Here is a 22,647-nt window from a genome sequence, read left to right as displayed (position 1 = left end):
TTGTTTGGTGCACAGTTTCATAAGTCCAAAGAAAATGGGCCAATAATAATTTTTCTCAAGTAAGATACTTCAGTAACAATTGGGTCTCAAGCAGTGATTCACAACCTTCCTTTTCCACTCACATATAACCTTAAACAATCTTCCATCCGAATCTTATTAGTCTTTTAGCAGCCATTCCTTTCAGTTGGCTAGCCAAAGGTTTATTGTACTTTTCACCATGCATGTAGAACTACCTCTTGCTTTTCAAGAGTTGCTGTTCAATGGGATAAATAGAAAGAAGATCAAATTTAGTTTTAAGTTTAACTCTCCTTTTGTATAAATCAGAATTTTTTTCTTTTTTCATTCTTTTTACTGTTTTTTTTTTAAAAATAGATACACTGATAACATAATTTATAATGTTCAGGTAATAGTAAATTAAAATTACATATAGTAAGCAGCGGTAAACACGATGCGTATGATCCATGTTATTGATTTTTTTAAAAGAAAAGAAGAAAAATGTCTAACGGATCTAATTTCTAACCCCAACCTATAATAGGATTTTATTAGTCTTTATATGAGTTGTATAAGAAAATAATTTGCCCCTTCAGATATGCTTTCATAGTATCCCAGACTAATCAGATTAGAAATAGTTGAAAAATTTGTAGTGAAGAAAAACTATATTTGTTCTTCCATAAATTAAAAAAAATTATGAGAGCAAGGTAGAATTAAAACGCATATGCCATTTTGTAAAAGAAATATCGGGAAAATTCAAAGACAAGATAACAGGAGCGTGATCACATATTACTCTATTCCTTGATATTCACATGATTTGGTCAATTAAATCAATTGTCTATCTATTAGAAAATAATCAACCCTAGAATAGGAATGATGCACATAAGAAAACAAAAAGAATATTCTCTGTAATTAGGATATTAAAACAATGCCAAACATCTGAAATACTCAAATTTGGTTTTTTTTTTAAAGAATGGATTGCAACTGCAGATTTACTTAGAATAGGCGATGTAGAGGAAGAATCATTTAGATCAATATGTAGCCAACAATTAAAGTCCCCTCCCAAAATCAGTGAGTATTTAAATCAGGTAGGGCTAGAAAAATATCTTTCAAAAATTCTGGCTTGTCAGTGTTTGGAGAATGTACATTGGCATTTGTTTGGCCTGGAAGTCAGCCTGAAGAAAACTGAGGTCCTCCATCAGCCAGCTCCCCACCATGACTACCAGCCCCCCCACATCTCCATCGGGCACACAAAACTCAAAACAGTCCACCAGTTTACCTATCTCGGCTGCACCATTTCATCAGATGCAAGGATCGACAATGAGATAGACAACAGACTCGCCAAGGCAAATAGCGCCTTTGGAAGACTACACAAAAGAGTCTGGAAAAACAACCAACTGAAAAACCTCACAAAGATAAGCGTATACCGAGCCGTTGTCATACCCACACTCCTGTTCGGCTCCGAATCATGGGTCCTCTACCGGCACCACCTACGGCTCCTAGAACGCTTCCACCAGCGTTGTCTCCGCTCCATCCTCAACATCCATTGGAGCGCTTTCATCCCTAATGTCGAAGTACTCGAGATGGCAGAGGTCGACAGCATCGAGTCCACGCTGCTGAAGATCCAGCTACGCTGGATGGGTCACGTCTCCAGAATGGAGGACCATCGCCTTCCCAAGATCGTGTTATATGACGAGCTCTCCACTGGCCACCGTGACAGAGGTGCACCAAAGAAAAGGTACAAGGACTGCCTAAAGAAATCTCTTGGTGCCTGCCACATTGACCACCGCCAGTGGGCTGATATCGCCTCAAACCGTGCATCTTGGCACCTCACAGTTTGGCGGGCAGCAACCTCCTTTGAAGAAGACCGCAGAGCCCACCTCACTGACAAAAGACAAAGGAGGAAAAACCCAACACCCAACCCCAACCAACCAATTTTCCTCTGCAACCGCTGCAACCGTGTCTGCCTGTCCCGCATCGGACTTGTCAGCCACAAACGAGCCTGCAGCTGACGTGGACTTTTTACCCCCTCCATAAATCTTCGTCCGCGAAGCCAAGCCAAAGAATAGAATAATATAACTACCTTGTTTGTCTTGAATAGGAAACTTCCCTGATTTTAGCATCATTACGAATGAAAACATTGTCCCTTCCATTTGAACATGATCAAAATTCTTAATGAGTTTCTTGAAGAAAAACAATATCAGCCTTTAAATACCTAATATGGGCATTTAATAATAATTAAATTATTGTTATTGAAATGGTCACCTCATGTTATTCTCCCACATTCTCAATAGCCCTCAGATTTTTACTATTCAACAGCACACTAGCATAGAGAAATATTATTTATTGAATATTTTATTTCTCATTTGTTAATGCTTCTGGAAAGAGTTTATCCAAAACTATTATTAAACACTTATTTTAATAAGAAAAAGTTTAACATTACATATGTTGAAAGAAGAGAAAACGTGCAGATGTTGTTGAAAATTTTCAATAAATATTTAGTTCGGCCCTTGACTTAGTCCAAGTTTTTAATTTTGGCCCTCCGTGAATTTGAGTTTGACACCCCTGCCCTACGACGTTTAATTTCCCATTTATACCTTTAATACTCCACGATTTAAACCTAATGGGGTTAATCATGAATCTTTTATTAAAGTTGTGAAAATGGAGTCGTGTCTCCTTTCATGAAAAGAACATGTGCATTAAACCTTAAACTTTTGTAATAATCTTTTCATTAATAATTAAAAAGAAGGCTCCTTAAACTATAAAAATCCACATTTAATTTTCCAAACTCCGTAACTTAAACACTAAACCTTGTATTTGATTATTTCATCACCTTCTCAAGGGCAATTAGGGATGGGCAATAAATGGTGTTTTGCTGCATCTACTCAGATCCTGAAAAAAAAGCATCTACTTTCTGAACTGAGCTTTAACCTGAGTATTATATTGCAAAACCCTACTCTAATGTTTTAATGGTCTCATTTCCTTTCGAGAGCAGAATGCTCAGAGGATTAGGATGGAAGCTTAACCAAATGCTTTTAAATATTCACTGAGAATTTGTTGGTTATTTGGTCAATAATGGGGGTTATAAAGATGAGATTCAGATGCTTTCTTCTTGGGCTATTAAATTAGCCTCTCTTTTGAAAATTTTGAGCTGTACCCTCAGACCTTTGCTCTTGCAACCAATCAAAAATGTCATTTTGATTGAACTATTGGTGCATTAATTACATCTCTCAATTCTGCCCACTTTGGTGTATTATGTTGGTGTTCTCTTGAATTTGGTAACTATGCTCCATATTATTCTCTATATAGATAGTAAATATTTAAATTGAACTACAATACCTGCCTAGGCTATCTCTTAAATAAGCCACAGAATTACAAATAATGCTAGATTTTGGGTAAATTTCACAACACCTATGTCTCCACTCTCAAAACCTCTATCACCAGGATGGATCTTTTCTTTAATCTCATCTGTTGTATGCTGCTTTATTCAATGTCATTTTAAACCCTTTGCGTCCAATTACGCAACCTTGATCAACCTTTGTTTCATCAAGGAATTCAGTTAAATTGGTGGGTCATTTCCAGAGGCAGGTATTGGGGCAAAAGTGAGTGAGAGCAGGGAATTAAAAAAAAATACACTAGCAAGGTGAGTGCTGAGCTTGACTAATTAACCAGAGCCAATAAAAGGAAGGGAAGCTCAAGAAGACCCACCACTGTGGAGTGTGACTTGGAGGCCTTGTCTCGAGGCTTCAGAGGGAATTAGGTAAGACACTTTACTCTCTTTATTCACTTTGACAAACTATTTGTCAAGAGGGCTTGTCTGCCTGGGTAGGCAGCAATACCTCAAGCCCTATCACACTGAGCCCTGGAACACCTCAGGGCTGTGTGCTCAGTCAACTATTGTTCACTCTGCTGACTCATTACTATCCTGCCAGTTTCATTTCCAAAAGAAACATCAAATTTGTGGATGATACGATAGTAGTTGGGGCTCATCAGCAAAAATGACAAGTCACATTACAGAGAGAATGTTGAAAGGCTTGTAAAATGCTGAAAGAGCAACAACCTGAGTCTCAACGTTGTTAAGACAAAGGAGATGATTGTGGACTTCGAGGACAATGGGCGACTATTCTCCAAAACACATCAATGGTTAAGTTGTGAAGGGCATAAAGATCCTTGGCATGCATACAAGGGACGGTCTATCCAGGAGTCGCAACACCACCTCATTAGACAGGAAAGCACAGTAGCACCTACACTTCCTGAGGAGGGGAAGACCACAAGCCCCCATCTTGACAACCTTTTACAGGAGCACAATTGAGAATATCCTGTCTGGCTGCAAAGTATCAGATTGGAAGTTTATACAGGATCATTAAAGCAGCTGAGAGGATCACTGGAGTTTCCCTTTCCTCTATTGACTATATTTACTGAGTGTTCTGTAAATAGGGCTCAAGGAAATGTAAAGACCTTACAATAGAAGGCACAATATCTTCAACCCATGACAATTAAGAAGGTGGTACAGGAGCATCAAAATGAGGATTACCAGGCTGGGGAATAGCTTCTTCCCATAGGCTGTGAAACTGATGAACAGTACCTTGTAACTGTGAAAGTAATCCCAATATTTTGATTACACTGGTCAATGAAGAATTTGTTTGCTGAACACCTTTGGGTATATTTTACAGATTTGGGGCTGCTGATCATGAAAAAACACCTTAAAAGTTTTCAATCATGTACAGTTTTTTTAGATATTACCTAATTTTGTGATTTAAAAAAAAAAAAAAAAAAAAAAAAATTTCCCCCCGCCCTTTCATATTTTCAGTCTACAAAGAAAGTGTTTTGGTTAGCCCAAGCATACTTGCATATATCCAGGTGCTGTGCAAATGTCTTGACTCTGTGCATGCTTAGTCAGGATAAAGGCAGTCGGCTATAGAAGCTGCTCACATATACAGATGGTGTGCATTGCACTGATACTGATATAGATTGAATGCATGTTGATGCACATGTTCTTCAAGCAATAGCATGGTGAGTTTACTTAACAATAGCATTTATTGTCTTCAGGAATATTCGATGCAGCAGAAATGTCTCAACAGTTGTGATACATTGATACGTGTATGACGAGTATACACTTAAGGCTCAAAGATGCAGCATGACTGCACTTATTAAGAAAGCCTATGAGCTCTATTTTGGTTGTAAAATTGGTGACCAAAATGAACTCTAGGCTCTCTACATTTATTGTGCAACAAGTGCAGTCACCCTGAAAGCTTGGCTCAGAGGTACTCTGAAATTGATGCCACTTTGCAGTAACCAATGATGTAGTAAGAGCAGAAGGATTGTGTTACGGACTGCTACTTCTGTTTGATCGATGCATTTTGCTTCTCTGCTAAAAATAAGAAATCTATTGAATACCCCAATCTGCCTTCAACCATGAGCGCTGCATGACAACAATTTGCCAGTTCCAAAGCCTCCAGAGAAGCTAATGGATTTTGCTATTTGAGACAGGTGTTTCTAAGAATAATTGATGCCAAGATTAAAAGAAGTAATTTTTGTTGGACCACAAATCACACATTATCAATAACAGTTCGATGATCTGCCAGTCAGGCAGGAGAAAATAGCATGGAAGGCATTTAAAGATGCTGTTGAGAATTTGGCAAATACAGAGCACCAAATTAATCCATCTGACTGACAACATGCTTCAAGCTACAAAACCATTAAGTGCAACATGTCATTGAAAATTCATTTCCTGCATTCACACTTGATCTTCCCTGCTGATCTTGGTGCAGTCAGTGATGAAAGGTTTCACCAGGACATTGTGACCATGGAAGATCGGTATCAGTGAATTCATCAATGCCAGCTGACTATATTGTTGGACACTGACGTGAGAGGTATCAGATGTTGAGTACAAATGACAATCGGCGCAAAATGTTTTTAGGTCAGTTGATCTAACGCATCGTGTCATCGTCACGATGTGATCAAACATGCTAAATTCAACAAAGGTTACAGGTAATTTAATGTTTCTCCAACTTCCTATTTGATACAGCAAATCTGAAATTATCTTTGTGTTCATCTTGAAGTTGTCTATCATAGACCCATTTATTTTCAGGGAGCAAACCTATTGAAAAATGTATTTTCTAGTTTATGACGTGATCTTTATTATTTTTAATGTGATTTATCAGGTTGAATATGTAAAATCAGATGATAAACTAAATGAGGTTTCTGGCAACATAGCAATTAAATAAACAACACCAGATTAAAACTAAATGGGGATGCATGGTCAGGAGATATGCTGTAGCTACATGAAATGGGCTGGTGGCCTTGGTGGAGAGGTGGTGGTTAAAACATGAAAGTGCAGACACTATGCTTGAAATAAAAGCACAATGTTGGAGAAACTCAGCAGGTCAAACAGTGTCCTTTATGCAGCAAAACGATACATAACCAGCATTTTGGGCTTGAGTCCTTCATCAAGGGATGAAAAATGTTGGGGAAGGGAAGGAGGAGCACAGTCCCAAATACAGGAGGTAATAGATGGATAAGGGAAGGAGGGCACATCAGAAAGCAAAGGAGGGATGGCTCTGAATGGAGAGGGAAGGGGTCTGAGAACTGGAGGAAAGAGGAGTAAGGATGAGGTATGGGAGTTACAACAGAGTAGACTAGCAGAAACTGGAGAAGTTGATGGCTTGCAGTTGGTGAGTGCCCAGATGGAAAATCAGGTTTTGCTCCTTCAATTTACAATAGTCTTGGTGAGACAGACATCTCAGAATGAGAGTGGGGTGCGGAATTGAAGTGGTTGGCCACAGGGAGATCCCTTTCACTGGTGCGGACAGAGAAGGTGTTCAGTGAGGCACTCTCCCAGTCTGTGTCCAGTCTCTTCAATGTAGAGAAGGCTACAGTGGGACTACTGGATGCAGGAGATAACTCCTACGTGTTGCTATACTTGAAAGGACTGTTTGATGCCCCAAATGGTGGTGAGAGGAGTGTGGGTGCAGGTATGGCATTTTTTGCAGTCACAGGAGAAGGTGCCAAATGGGGTGATTGGAGGGAAGGGATGAGTGGACAAGGGAGTTATGGAGGGAGGCAGAGAGAGAAAGATTTGTCTGGTGGTGGGATACAGTACGTGGAAGAAATTACAGGGATAATATGTTGGATGCAGAGGCTAATAGGCACTGTTGCAGTTCCAGGTAACACATCTTCAGTACCATGTGTTGAGGAACTCGGGGTCACATTTGATGATCTGGAAACTGAGCTTCAAATGCACATCAGCAAGGGGGAAGAGTTCTGGACACTGTTTCAGGAGGTAGTTAAGCTCATTAGATTAATTGCTTTAAATACCATATGCAATCATTTAAGAGGGTGTGACTGATAGTGAGGTAGGTAGAGGGATCCAAGAAATAATGTTGGAGGAGACTCAGCTTTGCAGTTCAGGGGATCATTCAGTAGAGATAGAGAAGAGAAATTAAATGGCAATTGGGAATAGCATAGAAGAATAGAAATTATTTTCTGTGGCGAGGATCAACATTCTGAACGTGCCTTGGTTCCGTTGTCTTGCCTGCAGTGTAATTTAGAGTGGAGGAGAAAGATCCAGCTGTTATGGTCCATGTAGATACAGTGCCATAGGTAATACTTGGAAAGGGGTTTTGCTAAAGGAATTTGAGTACCAAGGGACTAAATATAAAAAGCACAACAAAAAATAATCTCTGGATTGCTACTTGAGGCAAATTGGCATCAGGTTGATAAGATTAGGAAGTAGAATGCATGCTCAAAGATTGGTGTAGAAATGGGTGTGGATTTGTGGGACGTTGGCACTAGTAATGGGGGAGCTGTTTTGATGGGACAGGCTCCACCTGAAGGGTACTGGGTCCAGTGACCTAGTGATCTGCATAACTAGGGATGTAGATAAATTTATAGTTTATAGTCATGGGTGCAAATATTAGACTAGTGTGGATAAAACTAAATGGAAGGAGAGCATGGATAAGTTATTGAAGACTCCAGAATAAAAATTAGGACAAAGTTTAGAAAAGGATAAAAATATAAACTTTGGCAACACAGACAAATGTGAAAGGGATATTGGACTTGAGAGTGAAAATGTTGTGTACGCTGCATGCATTCAAATACAGCAAGGTAGTTGAGTTTAAAGCACAGTTAGAAATTGGTAGTGAGGAAAAAACAGACTTGGCTCAAGGAGTAACATGGCTGGGGGCTAAACATCCAAGGATTCACATCCTATTAAAAAGATGGACAAATGGGTAGAATGGGTGAGGTTTTGGTTTTTTTAAAAAAAAAAATGAAATCAAATCCTTGGCAAGAAAACATAGATCAGAGATGTGTAGAATATTGTTGGTAGACCTGAGAAATTGCAAGGGTAAAAAGATCCTGGTGGGAGTCACATAGAAGTCTCCAAATAGCAGCCAGGATATGCAGTACAAATTTACAACTAGAGTTGGAGAAGGTAGTAAGAAAGCCAATGTTACAGTCGTCATGAGGACTTCACAATGCAGGTAGACTGGGCAAAATCAGGTTGCCGATCGATCCCAAGAAAATAAATTTGTGGAATGCCTACGAGATCTCTTTTAGAGCAGATTGTGGTAGAGCCCATGATGGAAAAAGTCAATTCTGGAGTTGGTGTTGTGTAATGAACTAGATTTGATTGGATTCCCTTAAAGCAAAAAAGATCAATTTAGAGGCAGTGATCATGTGATAGAATTTATTCCTCAGTTTGAAACTGGATGATGGTCCAATGTGTTGGTGCCACAAATGAGTAAAGGTAACTTCTGTGGCATGAGAGAGGAGCTGGCCAAAGTTTGGGAGGAGGAATAATTCTCAAGGGAGGGTGTTAGAAGATTTATTGCACTGGCAGCTCTGCTTCTATTCACTCCTCGCTGCTGATGTCAGGAGTGATTTCACAGTAGTGCTGATCTCCAAATGGGCGGCATTCCTGCTATTGCTTGCTGTTTACCACCTTGCGGGTGGTCACCTGGGAGGAAGGTCAGTGTCTGAGCAGTTGCCGTGTTCGCCAGCCATTCTGTGTACTGGGTCGCATTCCGGTTAGTGGGCCGCTACAAGGATCAGGTAACGAGCTGACGATAAGTCAAAGACTGGACAAAAGGAGTCCTAAAGAATACCATTGTGGAAAAATTAGTGGGGCACTGTAGGATTGGATAGCTTTTGAAAACTGACAAGACTCTGGTCTGCTCATGGAATGCCTGGCAGCATCAGCACTGAGGCAAGCTTGGTGTTGTTCCTCAGTTTCCTGGCTCCCTGCTCCTTGTGTGTCCTAAGGCATGAGCACTGAGGCGGGTCTGGTTTTAACCTCTTGCACACTTGCATCCCATTAAATTGGCTGTTCAATATTCTGGGATAGGAATGAGCGTTTGGCTTTTCACACTTGATCTCTCCTAACTGGGATACTGAACACTTTTACACTTACAATGAGCCATCCCCGGGGTTAGGACTGTTCTACCTTCCATTAGTGATGTCATGACGCATTGAGTGGTGGTGGACCTGCCCTAAATCCTGATCAATGTATTATGATCTAGTATTTGAACAAAATTAATCATGCCTAATTATAAAATAAATAAATAAAATAAAATAAAGCACAGTATGAACCCTTCAGCCCCTGTTGTTGTTATAAGGGATCGTGGGAAAGTTCAAGCAATAAATAGCAATAATGGACTATTTTTAAACAGGGTGGGAAAGTTGGTAGTGCTTTAGTGCACAATTTAAACCGCATGGTTTGTAGCGCTATTGCATACAATTTAAATAGTGAGGGAAAGTTGGTAGCTCTATCACGTACAGTTTATAAATATAGTGGGGGTGGGGGGGGGGGGGAAGCAATGGTGTACCTGCCCTCCGCGAATGCCATGTGGCAGAGAAAGGGCTGTATGACTGATTGTATACATGTACCATTCATAAAGGGGTTTCTCTGCCACATGGCATTCTCTGAAGTCGAGTCCGCCATTGCTTTTTCCCCTTGGTCTGTATAAATTGTGTGCAATAGTGCTACCAATTTTCCCATGTTGTTTAAAAATAGTCCATTATTGCTATTTATTTCCTCTCTCTCACTCTCTCCCCCACTGTGACTTTCCTATGCCAAAATTTTATACCTTCATTTTAATCTTCCTGCACTCGCGCAAAAACTTGGGTCATCTCAATCCCACCTGTTTCACACTTGCCTGATTGCAACGCAGAGGTCTGCAGATGCCAGGGATTGTACTAGGTGACAAGTCAGTCAATCCCCAACCTGAGATGATGTCATCTGACGCCGGCATTAAACTGATATTGCTTTCACACTTGCCACTTTAAAGGCCGATTGGTGTTTGATTCCTGGGATCACTTGCAAGTGTGAAAGGGGCTATTGCAGTTTTGTTTCCTGCTGCCTCCCCTTTGCCTGTCTGGAAGCATGAGCATTCAGATGGGTATATCACTGCTCTTCTGCTTCTTGCTCCTTGTTTGTCTGGGGGCCTGGTGTTGCTGCACTGTTTCCTGCTCCTTGCGCCTTGCCTGTCTGGAAGCATTAACAGTGAGGTAAGACTGATGTTCCTCTGCAGTCTCTTGCTTTATCTCTTATCTAAATCTATCGGCTGGTAAAGAGCTTCTGCCAATGTTGGTTTGCCTTTTTGGGCCCATATTGAACTGGGTTTGACCACTTGTGTTATTTTTATAATTTTTCACGCAGGCCAATAGAGAGAGAGATACACAAGCCCGCGTCGTTGCCCAACCCCCTTCCTCCACCCATAAAACTAAAAGTTTCGTTCATACTACAATGTCATTAACAATAACACACATTAACATTAAGGAAATTAATGAGTACAAATAATTAAAAAGAAATGGACTATTACAGCTCAATGGACGGCTTCTGGGTCACTGCTCATTCTTGACTTGATTGGGATCAGTGCGGGAGAGAGGAAGTAGCAGCAGGGGGTGGTAGAACAATCACCTCCATGCACCTATGTAGTGCATGAATGGCTATCAAATCTTCCGAAAGATACTGTATTTGTTTCTCAGATTGTAAGTTAGTTTCTCCAGGGAAAAGCAACTTTGCATTTCTTTGTTCCATCGCTCGATGCTAAGAATAGAGTCAGACTTCCAAGTCACCGCATTGCAATTCCAGTTCACTGCCAATGCAATGAACACAAATTGGATTTGAAATTTGGACAGCTTCATTGTAAGCCTTATGTCCATTATATTCCCCAATAGGAAAACCTCTGGGTCCTGGGGGAATCGTTTACCTATAATTTTTTCCAGGACTTGGCCTAGATCCACCCAAAAGGGCCTCACCTTGGCACATGACCAGGTTGCATGTACAAACGTCCTAGCTGCAACACCGCACCTAAAGCATTGATCTGGGAGTTCTGGTTTTTATTTGTTGATTTTTCTGCGGCGTTATGTACAACTGGTGCAAAAAGTTATACTGGACCAGCCTGTAACTTGCATTAATGACCGTGGTCATACTTTCCCAGCACAGGTTGCACCAGCACCTCTCACCAATTGTAATGCCCAAGTCCGACTCCCATCTTTCTCTTTTGACCTATGAAGGCCCGGTTTGGGTCCCTCTGACTGGAACAGGTAATACATTGCTGAAATAAATTTCTTGCTGATTCCCCTTCGAATCAGGACCTCTATGCTACTGCAACGAGTTAGGACCATACCTGGATCTAATACATCCTTATTTGAAGATAACAGTGGAATGTTTTATTCAGTAAATCATACTTATTTTTAAGCGTTCAAATGACATGACCACTTGTTTTTATTCTGAATGTACATTGATACACAGCACTGCAACTAAGGTTAAATTCAATATGGTCATGACATTCAATGTCAAATGTTACCTCTAGAGAGCTCCAAATTGATTTCTATGGAAAACAGATTAACATGCACAAATATATATTAGATATCAGTGATTGGTGATAATTGTTGGAGAGATATTTTAAATCACATTTTACAAGGAGATGGGAGGGGGTAAAATGGCTTGTTCGCTCTCTCTGCATCATGAATAGACACCACAGATTTGTGCTCAGTGCTATCTGAATCCATGTCTACTAAGAAACTGCATTGCTTCTGGTCCAGCAGCTTTTCAGTTTAATTATGAAGTTTGGTAGAATGTTATGGCATGAAAACTGAGAAAGACGAAAGTATAAGCAGACAAATAAAATTGTTGTTCTTGATGTTTCGTGTGGGGAAATGCAGAGTTGGGGCCCGTTTCTGTGGGTGTTCAGAACAGCGAAACAATGGAGCAGAAAACTCTTATGGAGCTCATAATTTAAAAGATTGAGTTAAAAGGCTACAGTTGTTAATTTATATAGAACTGCGATCTCCCAGCGACCTGGATCCATGCTAACGCCCGGCACACAAAGAATGGGATCCCTGGGGCACTCTAGTTTCATGCACAATCTTCGTTCTGGTTATAAGATGAATCGGCCATTAGAATATGTATGTGCATGGGAGGGTTTTGGGAAATGTGATAGGTTGTGGTGATATAGACCAGCTTATTGAACATTACGATCACCTTTAATGTTTTTTAACTGTTCTATGCAGAGGTCCCTTGATGTGTCTGAACGGAGCAGACCCGTGCCAGTACAGCATGAAATCCCAAAACGTCTCACCCCTACCACCAATTAATGCAGCAGAAGGGATCAATTTTATTTGGCTTCCTGTACAGGACATACATTATTGTTCAAGAGGCCTGTTCGTGTACTGTATTATTTGAGGCTTGAAGTTCACAGTCCCGCAAATGCACTTCCCAAGATTCAACCACTTCCTGGCTTGGTGCACAGCGGAACTAAAGAGCGATTATCTGGATTGAACCCAGATCATGGGAGCTGTGAGGCAGTGGTTCTACCCGAGCATGTTTTGCATCACACTTGACGCTGACGCTGCTGTGCTACACATCCTGCCTCTTTTGTTCCAGGAAGCCGCTTGCTCTGTAAAAGATCTCACTGTCCTGGGATTTTTTCTGTTCTGTGTGAACAAACAAGCTGGCTTCCAGAGACTGGTCGTATATACAGCAATAATGTGGGTTTTTAGTGTTTTTTTTAAATGTATGAGAATTAGATGGGTCAGCTGTTTGTAATTAGTCTCTTAACTCTTTTTTAAATCCTTGCACTTCTAACTTTGGAACTAATTTCAACTACAACACAATTTGTCTTTTGCTTAAATTTATTTTAAACATTTAGACTTGCAGCATAGTAACGAGCCATTTCAGCCCTCGGGTCAATGTCGTCCAATTTACACCCAATTAACCTACCCCCCACCCCCCAGTATTTTTTTTTAATGGTGGGACGAAACCGGAACCTCCAGGGAAAATCCACGCAGACATGGGCAGAACGAATAAACTCCTTACAGACAGCACAGGATTCAAACTCCTGTCCTGATCGCTGGCGCTGTAAAGGCATTGCGTTAACTACTATGCCAATAGTGTATGGGGAGACCATGCAAACTCCTTACAGCGCAGGATTCAAACCCCAGTCCTGATCGGTGGTGCTGCAAAGGCATTGCACTAACCGTGCCACCCTTTGCTGCCAGTTTTGAAGATTGAGACAAAATTCTATGCTTTTCTTTGAGGAAAAATGGAATCTTAGATAATAGCTTGAGGTCAAAGATAATCACTCTCCCCTAACTTTTGGAATTGAGCTCTTTGATTGGCATTTGGTCCAAGTGTAATGAGGTCTGCAACCAAGTTCTCCAGTTGCAACCGAAGCTAAATATTGGTAATTAGGTTATTAGTATAATTAAAAATGGGTGCAGGCATCAGCTGTTCAGCTCTTCTGAGCCTTCACCATTATTAAATAGAATCATGGCAGATCATGTGACTTCAGTACCCTATTCTTCTTTCTCTCTATATCCCTTAATTCCTTTTATCTATTGGGCCACAGCCAACTCCTGCGGGCGGGCGTGCGGGTGTGCGAACTGGACACAACAACTTTCTGTGGCAGGAGTTTACACATGTTCCCAACTCTTGAGTGAAGAAGTTTCTCGTCATTTCAGCACTTTGGACTCTGATCCCAATGATGGGAACATTCTTCCTGCATCGAACCTATTGTTGGTCAGTCGGTCTGGACTCTAGAGAATTTGGTTCTTGTATTCAGCACTTTCATGATTCACGATGGTGATCGGAGGGTTAATTAGAATAAACTTGTCCTGCTTTTTATGAATTGGACCCAAGTATGGAATTTTTCATGATCCCTAGCAGATGCCAAGAGGAGTTGTAAAATGACTTGGCTAAAAGTATGAATAATTCTGAAGAGCTGATCAAGTACACCATATTTTCATTTGACCACATTGTCTTTTCCATATTCTGTGACTTGCACATGTTTTTGAAAATTACATTTTTCATTTTTCAAAGCATGCATCTCTTCTGAAAAGTCACTTTTAACATTTGCACATTCTTGAAGCAAATTGCTTCTGAGTTTCAGACATGTGGACAGAATAGGCTGAAGGCCTCCTTTTCATGATGGCATATCTGAGGAGAATTCTGAGGTGGAGCAGAGATGAATCGTCTACTCAGTAATTTTGATTGGATGTGATTGAAATTGCACCAGCCTTGACTTTAACACTTAGGCTAGACATTATCATCTTGAAGATTTGGATGGTCTTGGAACCAACTATTTCCCCATAGTATTAGATTTTTATTTGGCTATTAGTATTGGGATTCTATACGACAGGACTCTAGCTTCATTCTGGTCAGTTGGATGTAGGATCTTTTACTTCTGCCTATTTCATGCTGTTTAACATTCATACGGGATCAGAGCAGCCCACGGTAAGTATAACAAGGAGTCCAAGGGCTGATAGTTATTAGAAAGTAACTGTTCTTGAACTTAGAGATGCTGGTCTTCAGATTTCTATACCTTCTAATCTACCAGAAGGTATCAGTGAGAAAAGGGTGTGATCACGTTGATAGGGTTCCTTTATGCCGTTGGACGACACCTTCTCAGTTACCCACATTCTTTCTTAAGCAGTTTTGTTTGTATTTCAGATGTATTTAATTTGAAATTTCCCAACTGTCATACTTTGATTATGTTAGCCAGTTCTTTCTTCATAGATATTTGAAAAATTTGATCAGTTTTTTAATATTTCATCTAAAGTATTAAACCATGATACATACAATCATAAAACAAATAATACATATGGTCAATGAAAAATACATGGTATATAAAACACCCTATTCCCCCTATACCCAATCTCTCCTAACCAACTAACCTAAACCCCAAAGAAATAAATAAGATATAGACCACAATAACATTAATTACAATGGATTAGAGTAACACCACTACAGCGTGGCTGGAGAATTCAACATTTTAAACCCATATAATCCAAATAAAGGCTCCCAATTTAAAAAAAAAAGATCATGTAAATTGTTTTTTTTTCCAATGTAATCCAAGATCTCAATTCCATATGCTGTATATGTATACTCAATCACTAAACATTTTCTGGCTACATCCAATGCTAATCTCAAAAATGCAATTTGAAATCTAGTTAGTCTCAATTCCAAACTCAACATTTTAATATTACCTAACAAAAGTAATAATGGATCCAATGAGAATTTAACTTTAAAAATAACTCCTAAAGTTCTTTAAGTCACTTCCAAAAATGTTTTTACCATATCACATAACCAGGTAGAATGTAAAAAAAAAAGCCTACTTCCTTTTGACATCTAAAGCATAAATCTGAAGAAATTAAATTATATCTCCTTAATTTTTCTGGAGTTAAATATAACTGATGTATAAAATTATATTGAACTAATCTTTATCTCACATTAACAATTTTAGTCATACTATCATACATAAATTTCTCCGATCATCCTGATTAATCTTTTTTCCCATTTTAACATAGAGTTTTGTAAATCTAATTTGGGCATTTTATTCTGTAATGATGAATACATTTCAGATATAAATCCTTTCTTCCTGCCTTCTGCAAGTAAAATTTCAAATTGAGATCGTCTTGGTTACAAAAAAGAGTATTTGATGATGTTTCATATTTTTATTTCATTCTTTGAAAATAAATAAAATAACCTGCTTCATAACAATCTTGTACAAATTTAATTCCCTTTTGATCCCAAAATTGCAAAAACTGATTAAGGGTAAAAGGAAAAAGTTTATTCTGATATAAAGGTGTCTTATTTGAAATTTTCCCTTGTGTATCTATTGCTTCATTTATCATATTTCCATAATTCCATTAAATGTTAATTCACCAAAATTGGTGAATTAAAATTATGTAATAACTTGGACAATTTATTTATAAATGGAATTCTATCTTCTCACCAATTCGAGACAATTCAATATTTGCCCTTACCAATGATTTTTTTTTTTTTACAAATCTAACATTCTACTAATACATTTTAATTGTGCTGCATTATAATTTGAAAATTCAGAAGCTGTAAACCACCTAATTCATATTTCCAAGTTAATTTTTGTAAAGATACCCTTACCATTTTATCCCTTCATTTAAAAAAGAAACTTCCTTACAAATAGAATTCAAATCTTTAAAAAATTTTGATGAACTTTACAAGGAAAGGATTGAAAGAGATTGTATTCCAGGAAAAATATTCATCTTAATACAATTAACTCTACCTATTAATGTTATCAGTAAATCTTTCCATTGATTCAAATCCATTTTAATTTTATAAAACAAAGACAAGTAATTTAATTCATACAAATGATTAAAATGACTATCTACTTTAATACCAAAGTATTTAATTTGGTCTGATCATTTAAATTTAACAATATTTTTACAAAAAGTATAATCCACTACAACCAATGACATAATTGCACTTTTTTCTGCAATTAATTTTATAACCAAATATTTCTCCATCCTGTTCCAACCTATCATGTAACCATTTTAAAGAATTCTGAGTTTCTGTTAAGTATATCAAAACGTCATCTGCAAATAAGTTAATCTTAAATTCATCAAATTTCACTTTCATATCCTTAATATAATCTTGCCTTATCAATTGAGCCAAAGGTTCAATAACTAATACAAAGGACAGCCTTGTCTAGTAGATCTTTTCAATGGCATTCATGGTGTGATGGCGTAGGTGGGAGATGTGAAAGGATGCCCCCCCCCCCGACAGAACTATTTAAAAACCCGATCTTAAAATTTTTCTGTAAACTTTAAGAACACTTAATGTTTTTAAAGTATTACCAACAGCAATAATGAGAAAGATAAAGGAACAGACTTTTTTTAAAATAAAATTCAGAACCAACTATCAAGCACTGAAGAACATGGGCCTACCTTTGAGATGGAGCCCAGGGACTTGACTTCACCTGTGTCCACGGCGACAATCTACGGTGAAGGTACAGTTGACATGGAAGAGGGCACCGGAGCCCAAAGATGGCTTCCTCCTGACTGAGGAACTCGCACATGCATGTTGCATCAAGTTCTGCTCATGCTGAGGGGGTGACCGATCCCTCACGGTCCAGTGATGCTGGACCGTTGGTGGAAGAGGACGAAGACCTGCGGACAGGTGGAGATGCTGTCAGTTTCAATGGAGGAGGAGGAAGGGGATATCATTGGTGGAGTTGAAGAGGAGGACATTTACCCAGACACAGAAGAAGAAACAGTGATATACAAGGGTAGAGCCTTGTGTTTTTCATTATGTAGATCCTGCAATTCAATTTGCTATTTTGTCAAAAAAAATTTGAAACTATGTCAAATCAGATGAATCAAGGTTTTTTTTAATCTATGAAAGATCAATTTACTGGGATGAAGGAGGAAATCTTAATAAGACTGATGTGGCAAAATGTGTGAATCTGGTGGATAAAGTACAATATAAAATTAAGAAGATTGAAGAGAAATTTCATGATGTCATGATGTAGAGCAATGTAAAGAAATAATGGGACAGATGGAGGATTCTTTTACTGGATGGGAAATCCAATGAAATGATTTATTAAAGAGGATTGATGCTCTGGAGAATCAGTCTAAGAAATGTTATCATTGTTGGGTTGCCGGAAGATTTTGAAGGTGCACATCCACTGCAATGTTTGCAGAAATGGATCCCTGATGTTTTGGGAAAGGATTGTTTTCCAAATGGTTTTGAATTGGACAGAGCTCAAAGCGATTAGGAAAAAGCCTCTTCTTGGACATCCGCCACATTCTATATTAATTAGCTATTTGTGCTATCAGGATAGAGAATTGATCTTGCATGTAACAGTTCAAAATGCAAGAAAACGTCAGGGTCCTTTGGATGTTAAGAATAATAGTCTTTTTCTACACAGATTTGAGTCAAGCTCTTATTAAACATCATAAAGAGTTTAATTCTGCCAAAGCTGTATTGTGGAAGAAAGGATATAAATTTGCTTTTAAATATCCAGGTATTCTTGTGAATCCCAATATTTTTTGATGAATTTGAAGCTCTTACCTTTGCTAACTCTTTGCCTAATAATAAACAGAAGAGAAGTCAAGAACATCTTTTTCAATAATTGAGGCCAGTTCAAGAAGGGAAGAAGAATGGTGCACAGGGAAGGAAATGCCATCAATTGGTTGAAATTGACATTGATGATGATTAAGTTAATAGAGACTTGGAGAAAGTTTACCATACTTGAAATGTTTAATTATTTTTTAATTGTGCTGTTCAGGGGTGGTGGTTTTGTTTGCTTCTCCTTCCGAAGTTGGCTACTTTGTGGCATTGGTCACTTCCCGTACAGTAGAGGGAGGTAGTACAGTGGATAAGAAATTATCATTTTAAGTTGGAATCAGTAAATGAATCAGTAGGTAGACTTTTGGTTGTAAATTGTAAAATTTATTTGGAATCTTGGACGTTGATGAATATTTATGCCCTTAATGTAGATGATGAGAAATTTGTATTAGATTCTTAATTTGATGCAGGCATATGAAAAAGTTATGATTGGAGGTGATTTTAATTGTTGCTTGGATCCATTATTAGATAAATCTCCAGAAACAGTAACTTGGACTAAAATGGCAAACTGTTATTAATGTTAATGAAAGAAATGAATTTATTTGATATTTGGAGGAGATTAAATCCTTATGAGAAAGACTTCATTTTATTCATTTTGATATGATTCTTATTCTAGAATAGATTCATTTTTAATATTGGTGCAATTGCAAGGTCATGTTATATCTGCTGAATATAAAAGTAGAATATTACCAGATTGTTCTCTTTCATTAATAACATGTACAGGTTCAGAAAAGATAGATTCTACATATCAATGGAGATTTAATTCTTTATTGTTAAAAATGTTGAATTTTGTAATTTTATAAGATATAAAATACAGCAATTTTTGAAAATAAATAGATTCAGTTAATAGGAAGTTCATTTTATGGGATGCTTTGAAAGCATACCTAATAGGATGAAATATTAATTTTACATCTAAATTTAAGAAACAGCATTTTTTTTTTTTGAAGTTAATAAATTGGAAAGGTTGATAGAAATTTTAGAAAAGCATTTACAACAGAATTCAACGGAAACTAGAAAGGTACATTTGATTAATATGAAATTGCAGTGTAATTCATTGCAAATGTACAAGTTTGAGAAGTGATTACAATGAACTAAACAAAAGATATTATGAATTAGGGGAAAGGGCCCACAAGGTTTTAGCTTGGCAATTAAAGATGGAATAGGTTTCAAGAACTATAAATGCTATTAGAAAGGATTAAATGATTACATATAAACCTCAAGAGATAAATGATAGATTTAGGGAATTTTATGTGAAATTATATACTTCTGAATCAGATAAAGATGAAGTTAAAATTGATAATTTTTTTAATCCGACCTTCATTTACTTTCTTTAACTTATCAGGATATTATTTAATTGGAAGCTTCTTTGACTTGTAGAGAGATTATAGAAGCACTTCAATCTATGCCTAATGGGAAGTTTCCAGGTGAAGATGGATTTACATCTGAGTTTTATAAAAAAAATTCAAGATTTATTAATACCTTTATTAATGCAAGTATTGGAAGAAGTGACAGGTTAATTCTTTTCTGGATTCTTTTCTCAGGCAAGTATTACAGTTGTTCCTAAGAAAGAGAGATCCTTTGAAAACTGGATCTTGTACACCTACTTTATTGTTACATGTTGATTTATAAAATTGTAACAAAGGTTCTAGCAAATAGACTGGCAAAATATTTACCAGCTTTGATTCATTTACACCAAGCTGGATTTATTAAAAATCATTATTCTGCAGATAACATTGTGAAATTGATTTCTTTGATCCATATTTTTCAGGAGGAATCCAACCTGCCAATGCTAAAAAGGCATTTGATAGAGTAGAATGGATTTTTTTATATTTAAAAAAAGTATTGGAAAAATTTAAAGCCTTATATAAAAATCCCATTGCTAGAAAAAATTTGAGTTATTAATTTTTTATTCATTATCTCCAGATCAACTGTGTCTCTGGATTAGTCCTCTATTAACTGATTAATACACTATTGTATTCAGCATTAATATGGTAATAGCCTTTCTTATCTGCAATAACATTATTGTCTAAAGTTCACTGGACCATCCAGGGAGTTTTCAGTGTGTCCTACAAAATGATGAAAGTTTTCAAAATCATGTACTTTTTTTAGTATCCAAATTAATCAGTTGTTGAAAGGCACATTTTAAAATCAGGAAGTGATTTCCTTTCCATGTACCCTTGATGCCATAAGACTTCATAAGGTCTGAAGTTAACATTGAGAATTCTAAATTTCTCCCTCTATGTATTTGTTCCAATGCAAGTGCATTTCTACCAACCATATCTACTATATGTGGTTCTTCCAGTCGAGCCTCCTCTACATTGGTGAGATCAGTTGCAGCCTTGGGGAAGGTATTGCAGAGCAAACCCACTCTGTTCGCAATGGCCATCCTAAGCTTCTGATTTCATGCCATTTCATCTAATTCCCATTCCCACACCAATTGTCCATCGATGGCCATCTCAGCTGTCGGAATGAGGCCAGCCATAAACAATAGGAACAACATCTCGTGTTCTGCATTTCCAATGTTAGGGAATTAATCTCCTTTCTCTACTTCTGGATGTGTTTTTCTCACTTTCCTTCCCCCATCCCTCTCTGGTTCCATCCACCTGATTGTAAACTTCTAAAGAATCTCTTTCACTGGATTAAACTGTTCTTCTATCCACCACCATCTTACTCAAATAAGCATAAAAGAAAATTTTATTTCCATCAATAATCATGGGTCCCATATTTTGTCTTGCCTTTTGGACTGCAACTTTTATTTTTTTTTTATTTTGATACTGTAAGTATTTAACTAATACAGCTCTAGGTGGTTGAGTGGGCAGTGGCTTCTTCCTTGAGGCTCTGTGAGCTCTCTCCATTTCAATTCCATTAGGAACATTTTCTTCACCCAGAACTTTAGGAATCCACTACTGAAAAAATTCCACAGGATTTTCACTTCTTTCAAAATCTTCTCGAAGATCAACAATGACATTGTTATGGCTACTATGATTTTCCAATGTCAATCTTTTCCAACAATTTATTCCTGTTTTTCCCAGATATTTCTAGAAGTTTCAACTCTCTCAATTTTGTCAATACAAATGTTCACATCATTTTTAACAAACTGCGCATCCATTTCCACTTTCTGCACTTTTAAAAAATTTAACTTTATTAACTTCTGCAGCATGCTTCATCATGTCGGTTCTAGTATTCTGTCTGTCTTTTAAAATCTGAAATTGCCCCATCATTAATGAAGAAATATCCTTTATAGTTGAACTTGACTTTCTTCAAGCTCTTCACCTGATTCTTCTTGGTCTCCCTTTTCTTCTGTATCGCAACCTGTCTCAAAAAAAAAGGTGTTTCTGACTGCACGGTTCCAAATTGTAGTTCCTCAATTCTGACAGTGCTAGATGTGGTGCTGTCGAGTCTCCATTTAGAAGCTGGTCGTACCTTTTTGAGCATGCATGGGGATAAACCTTCACGCATGCGCACAACGTTTTGGTATTCCTCTGGAGACTTCTGAACAGCTCCAGCACCATCTTCCTCAGCTCCCTGGGGAGGTGGGACTGTGACCAGCTTCAGGAAGGCTGTCATTGTCCGGGTTGTCCATGGAAGCATCAGAACCTGCGCCCTAGGCTCCAGTGTTAAAATAGGCTGTTCATTCTCCATTTTCATCATTTCTTTATTCTCTGTTAACTTGGTTTTTGCTCTCTTTACCAGCATGTTACAGATAAGTTCCAAGGATTTTTAACAACTGTAGATTATTTTAAAAGTTCTTATTTTCAGGCTTTAAAATTATTCCTTGGGAGAGTCTTCGATCCACCTCCATCCATCATGCTCCTCTCCGCTCCCCCCCCCCTCCACCCCCACATCTGCATAGCCATTTTGAATTTTATAATTGTTTTGAAGTTTCAGCTAAATGTAGGCCAGAGTGAATTCATTGATATCAAAAATGATTGCAGGATAATACTGTTTTGACATTTGGATGAAATTATTTCATTGACTTACTTTCTACAAGTTAATTCTGAACTATTGATGGCAAACTCTCAATGAGGCAATGAAACACTGAAGTGTGAAATGGCGTGTAATTGTTATGTTGATGTTTGTAATGAGTATAGTCATTGCTTTATGACATAATACAGCAGGACTGACACTTTTTAAGCAGGTCTAAAATGTCCATTTGTACAATTTTGACATTATTCAATTGTCAGTACTAGAGATGCTGGTAAAGTATTCTTCAATGTTTGAGCTAAAAAAAGGTATAAAATTAGAGGAGAAAATGGCTGTGG

General features: G+C 37.9%; 1 long non-coding RNA gene across 2 annotated transcripts in view; it reads right to left on the bottom strand.

The window, feature by feature from the left end:
* Positions 1 to 22,434, bottom strand: part of LOC138755716 (uncharacterized) — a 31,839-nt gene extending 9,405 nt beyond the window's left edge. The window contains exons 1-2 of one of the 2 annotated variants that reach the window (XR_011352486.1): positions 22,367 to 22,434; positions 17,203 to 17,424 (exon numbers count right to left, since the gene is read on the bottom strand). This is a non-coding gene — a long non-coding RNA (uncharacterized lncRNA). Of the gene's footprint in view, positions 1 to 17,202; positions 17,425 to 20,660 lie in introns of both variants that reach the window. The other variant, XR_011352485.1, reaches the window with a different exon arrangement.
* Between the last annotated feature and the right edge of the window lie 213 nt (positions 22,435 to 22,647).

The sequence above is a fragment of the Narcine bancroftii genome, chromosome 2 (genome assembly GCF_036971445.1).
Source record: "Narcine bancroftii isolate sNarBan1 chromosome 2, sNarBan1.hap1, whole genome shotgun sequence".
Taxonomy (NCBI): domain Eukaryota; kingdom Metazoa; phylum Chordata; class Chondrichthyes; order Torpediniformes; family Narcinidae; genus Narcine; species Narcine bancroftii.
This window is presented reverse-complemented; position numbering and strand designations above follow the sequence as displayed.